Here is a 6,000-nt window from a genome sequence, read left to right as displayed (position 1 = left end):
TATGTTGCATCTAGTTGCTAACCCTTTCTTTTTCGTGTTGCTCAAGTATTTTTCATTGCATATGATTGTACATTCTCTTGATGAAGATGCATCTCTAATAGGTACCTAGATTCTTGATGGCAAAGAAGCAGTGCTATGTCGTGTACAAAGGGAAGGTTCCAGGAGTGTACGACGAGTGGCCTGAATGTCACGCGCAAGTGGAGGGGGTCTCAGGCGCCAGTCATAAAGGCTTCAAAAGCAGACAAGAAGCAGAAGCTAGTTACTTGAGGTTCACGCTAGCGCGAGAGAGGATGCATAACCACGGCCTCATGTACTGCATAGTTCCGCTCTCACTCATAGTGATAGCTCTTCTCGCGTATATCACTGTTTAGATGGATGACGACGTAGTTGCAAGTATTCGAGACTTGTATCACTATTTTCGAGATGATGATGAGAGACCACTTTGTGTTGGATGATGATTATGATGATGACATGATTTGGTGAGACTATTAGTATGTATATGTTATATTACATTTGTATGTGTATGATATGTTAAAGATTGTTGTATAAAGGCTGTTCAAATACAAAACGAATATCCAGACAACAAAAAAAGAAAATAATAAAACTAGCAGTAGCGAGGGGAATAAAGTTAGTAGCAGTGTGCTCTTACCAGTAGCATGGCTTATTTAAAAGCGCTACAGCTATTAGCAGTAGCGCATTGCTCCAAAGCTCGCTACTGCTACCATGTATAGCAGTAGCGTGGGCCAACCCACGCTACTGCTACATGTTAGCTGTAGCACCATATCAGTAGCGCGGGTACCCGCGCTACTCATACACCAAATACCCGCGCTACTGCTAGGCTTATCCCTAGTCATGTCTATATATGATATATCCATGACTCTATTTCACACAGATTGCATATGTTACATTTGTTTGTTTGAGATATCATCGACACATTGGCTCTGTTTCGCACAAACCATCTCTCTCACACTCACCCACGTACGTACTTGCACATAAAGAAGAGGTGCACGCACGACGCACGTACTCACGTCTCGTTCCCGGCCACACCCGCGCGGATACACGGTGGAGTTCATTTCTGTATGAAAAGGCAGCCCATGTGATAATTTGACGCGTGTAGCGGTTGTTTACTCGAAGGAGGGTCGTGTACCACGCGTACACGGAACAAAGTTTGACTTGACGCGTTAGTATTAAATAAAGTTATATTCCTCAATGGCACGTACAAAATATAAAACGATTGTCATCGGGAAAATAGAAATCTGCTCCACTATATACAATGGAGCCTGCCTGCCAGGGTTTGTCTCTCCTCACACTATCTCACAAAAAGGCGGCGGTGGCCTCTCTCTCTCTCTCACCGTTGGTCACTGATTCGGCTGCATCCCGTCTGCCGACGGAAAGGGAGAATGTGCATCGTTTCTCCATTCGACGGCGTCGAGGCAGCACATCCCGATCTGCGGTACCCGCCGTTCTCTCTGACCAAGCTCCGGCATGGTAGGGCCTTCGCCACTTGCTCGATGCTGTAGTATGGGTGGATCCTGGCCGCCGGTGCCCTCCTAGTTACACCCCGACAACCCTCAGGTATAGCTTCCTCCGGCCTTGCTCCACTGCCCATTTTCCCACGTTGCTGCATGTGGATCTTCTTTAGTTCTTTGCTTAATACGTATCTCGGCTGGCGTACTTCCATGTGGATTTTCTTTAGTTCTTTGCAATCTCATCCTCAAGCCGTTTTTGATAAACCACCATGGTGCTATCTTTCCCTTATGTCATGGAATATGCTTCTTTTTTATCGGCGTATGTGTCTTCAACTCCTGTTATTGGGTAGTAACTGTTTCCTTTCTACCTCTTTTTGCAAACAGGGCTATCAATTTCACCTCGTTGCTATTGCGTACTTTTGGTGAACAACACAAATCACTTTTTTCTTAAGAGTGTTTTGTGCAGTTCCGCCAAAATGTCACACGGGCAACATTTTTACATTTATGTGGGACTGCAGAAAGGGAGACTGGTTTTGCTATCCTCCTCATCCAACTCCGTGCCTAATCTTCTCCAACAAGTAGTTAGTCCTAAAGAGAGATCGCAGAGGTGATCGACTTCTATTTGTGTGTGTTATGTATCATCATCTAGTTCCACTATTATTGTAACCACACTGACTGAATATCTTTGCAAACAGGAATGATCAGCTCGATTTTAGTGGAACTGCACAAAATGATCGGATTGTGATGTCCTCCATACAACTCTTTCTTGGCCACAGAGCTGCGTGAAACTAGCTGCCAACCAATGAACATTGTGCCCAGGAAATGGAGCCATGCCTACGAACATCATCGATCAATGCATGGGACCTATAAATTCACCCAAAGACATACATGTGATTTTTCAACCAACTTTGGTGCACTGGAGCATGTGCTTGTAGTTCAAATTTGAATTATGCACATTAAATGCGCAGAAACTCAATTGATGTATAAAAATGCCAAATGAACCCGGAATAATTCCAAAATTTAGCATGATACTTCTATTTGGTCTAATCTGCGTGTGTAAAAAAATTAAGGCGGGAGAAGGCAGTGCACATATGTCGTTTCGCACACGGAGGTGACACGTTCCCTCTCGGAACCATGAGCCTTCTTGAGGGAAGCTCCGGTTTGCAAGAAGCTTACACCAAAGTGTGTCTCAATTCGGCCAAAAAAATTACCGCAGCATGTTGGTGCCATGTCATGACACCATGCCAAGTTTCATGATTTTCAGGCATGTTTTGGATTTACAGGAATTAAAAAACTAAGTTTCTCAATCTTTCCAACCGAGCCACGACGTCGCGATGTTTGAATTTCATTCCCATTTCTTGCATAGGACCTATAAATTCACCCAAAGACACACATGTGATTTTTGAACCAACTTTGGTGCACTGGAGCATGTGCTTGTAGTTCAAATTTGAATTATGCACATTAAATGCATATAAACTCAATTAATGTATAAAAAAGGCCAAACGAACCCAGAATAATTCCAAAATTTAGTACGATACTACTATTTGGTCCAATCTGTCTATGTAAAAAAATTAAGGCGGGAGAAGGCAGTGTATGTATGTCGTTTCGCACACGGAGGTGACACGTTCCCTCTCGGAACCACAAGCCTTCTTGAGGGAAGCTCCGGTTTGCAATAAGCTTTCGCCAAAGCTTGTCCCAATTCGGCCAAAAACTTTACCGCAGCATGTTGGTGCCATGTCATGACACCATGCCAAGTTTCGTGATTTTCAGGCATGTTTTGGATTTACAGGAATTAAAAAACCTAGTTTCTCAATCTTTCTGGCCAAACCACGACGCCCACATGTTTGAATTTCATTCCCATTTCTTGCATGGGACCTATAAATTCACCCAAAGACACACATGTGATTTTTCAACAAACTTTGGTGCACTGGAGCATGTGCTTGTAGTTCAAATTTGAATTATGCACATTAAATGCCCAGAAACTCAATTACTGCATAAAAATGCCAAACGAACCAGGAGTAATTCCAAATTTAAACACGACACTCATGTACTAGTTGCATGTTCACTGTACGTAAATGTTCTAGCAATTCAAACACCATCCTTTCCCTCTGTAACACCATTTTGTCTTTCAAAACATAATGAAAAAATCAGGTATACCACAAACAGTTTACTAGAAAGAATTGTGTGGGATGCGATATAAAATATCTTGGCACACCGTCTTGTCTGGCTTACGTAGGAAGCTTCGTCGTCTATAGTGCACCGCCCCTGCTTGAACCACACTTGCGCGCCAGTTTCTCGCGGCACCGAGCAAATTTTTTTGCCACCGCGGAAATATCTATCTCCCCGCCCCCTCCCTCCCACCAAAAGCCACATTTCCACTATTCCTCCTTGCTTTCCAAGTTCAAACCCTCACTACTTCTTAGTGGCAACTCAGCCTCCGCGCCGGTGACCCTTCTTCTTGCAGCGCCGCCTCCTCATCGGCTACCCTTCTTCTTGCAGCGCTGCCTCCTCGCCGGCAACCCTTCTTCTTGCTGCGCGGCCTCCTCGTCGCCGACCCTTCTTCTTGATGTGCGGCCTCGTCGATATGGTCAGGTAATCCACACCCCACCCACACCATCCTCCTCCTTTCCAGTCCCACATGCCCGGACCGACGGTGCAACACCTTCCACCGAAATCACTGTCCCCCTCCTCCAATTAAGCGTTGTCCACAGCCATTTTGCACACAGTATAACATGGAGCTCACTAGCATGCGGCCGCACGCACGCACGAGGTCGCTATGGCTGCCATGCATGCCGACCGCCAGATCTTGGAGGAGCACCTCATCTTCGAGGCCACCGTCGACACCGCCACGCAGTTGTCTACTTTAAAATACAGTTCATGTTGTTTTCTCGATGCCACCTCTAGTGCCTTCTATTGATTTGTCCTCTGTAATGTTAATATGCAATCTGATGTTCAGTTAACAGTTTGGTCCTCTAAAACGTAATGTTCAGTTAACACTTTGGTCCAACAATTGCTACATTTCGTAGTACTGTTCTCAAGCATTCTTTGTTTTGGTAACTGCCTTATCTTCTAGTACACGTTTCTATTCTGTAATGTCGTGCTTAGTTAACTATTTTGGTTCATTTGGTCTGATGTCCATTTAACTGTTTGGTTCAGTTCTGCAATTTGATTTTCATTTGCTGTGGGTACAATTTGGTATTGTTATGCATGTGACACCAATCGAATTTGGTTGTACTCAATACATATTCTACTAATAGTATGGCAACTCTCAGTTAACCTGATCAAGATCTTCCTTATGTGTGTTGCAGGGAAACAATGGGAGACACTGTGGTTTACCATCGAGGTTTGTTCAAGCATGGTCCTTTGGCTAATATCACATTATTGTGCAGTTGCAGGAATCATTCTAATATTTAGGTTTCTTACAATTTAGTCTTGCACATGTAGGTCCTGCTGTTAGAGGCTTAGACCCACTGTTCGACCCATTTTGCATATGGGGAAATGAGATGTCCATGAATATCAGTCAAGTCAAGAAACTCAGAAAGATTGTTAGGATGAAGAAACTTGCGACGAATAACAGCAAGATCTTTGTTTGCACAATGAAGAAGACATCAGTCAACTATAGGATGGTACTAACTCTTTTACCTTGTTTTTACCCCTTGTGCCATTTCAAAATTTATAACAGCTATTTATGCATATCTTTGTTTTCAGTACTTTTCAAAGAAGTTCACCGGTGATTACCTCCCAAACCACCTGCATGGTCAAGAGGCGAGGAAGGTATTCAATCAACACCCACGGTACAATATTGAAGTCTTGCTGAAGAGGATGAAGTTTGGGCGGGCAATTATCCACAGCCACTGGCCTAAAGTTGCAAGGACATTCAACATCACTGGAGGCTCAATATTTGCCTTCCGCTTATGCAGTTTCTCAGATGAGATTCATCTGTCTATTTACTATGTATGATGCTACTTTCCAAAGTTTTTTGATGCTACATGTGAAACTTGGTGCTGTTGTGTAATGGCGTAACAGAGCGCCGAAGCTATCTGATGTAATTCTATTACGAAATCCTGGTTGCTGTTATACGGATATGAAATATCTGGTGTGTTTTGTAAGAAATATCAATTTGATTAGTACATGGATTATCAATAATAGGCTAATTACCCTTCTTATTGGGGTTTTCTTTTGCATACAATTACTTAGACAGCACCGTGGGCGATGAACTCAAACAACCCGCACGGTTTCTAGAAAGTAGGCGTGTTCGATCAACTAACAATCACGCACGGCTTTCGGCAGCGAACTGTTTGCGTTAGGCCACCTTGCACAAACGTTTCCACACAAAGAACTATGTGTGATATACATACCTACGGAAATGTTTTTCTGGGATTCACCGTGTTGGATGTACATACCTACGAAAATGATTGGGTTTCGATGCCTCTCCCAATCGCACACGAGCTCATTTGGTGTCCCGGGAGGGCCTATCCCCAGCGGTTTTTGGGTCGTGTGGGAAGGACCCCCTATTGCCCACACTCACTTG

The sequence above is a fragment of the Triticum dicoccoides genome, chromosome 3A, assembly GCF_002162155.2.
Source record: "Triticum dicoccoides isolate Atlit2015 ecotype Zavitan chromosome 3A, WEW_v2.0, whole genome shotgun sequence".
Classification (NCBI taxonomy): Eukaryota; Viridiplantae; Streptophyta; class Magnoliopsida; order Poales; family Poaceae; genus Triticum; species Triticum dicoccoides.
The sequence above is the reverse complement of the archived record's forward strand: the minus strand, read 5'-3'. Positions refer to the sequence as shown.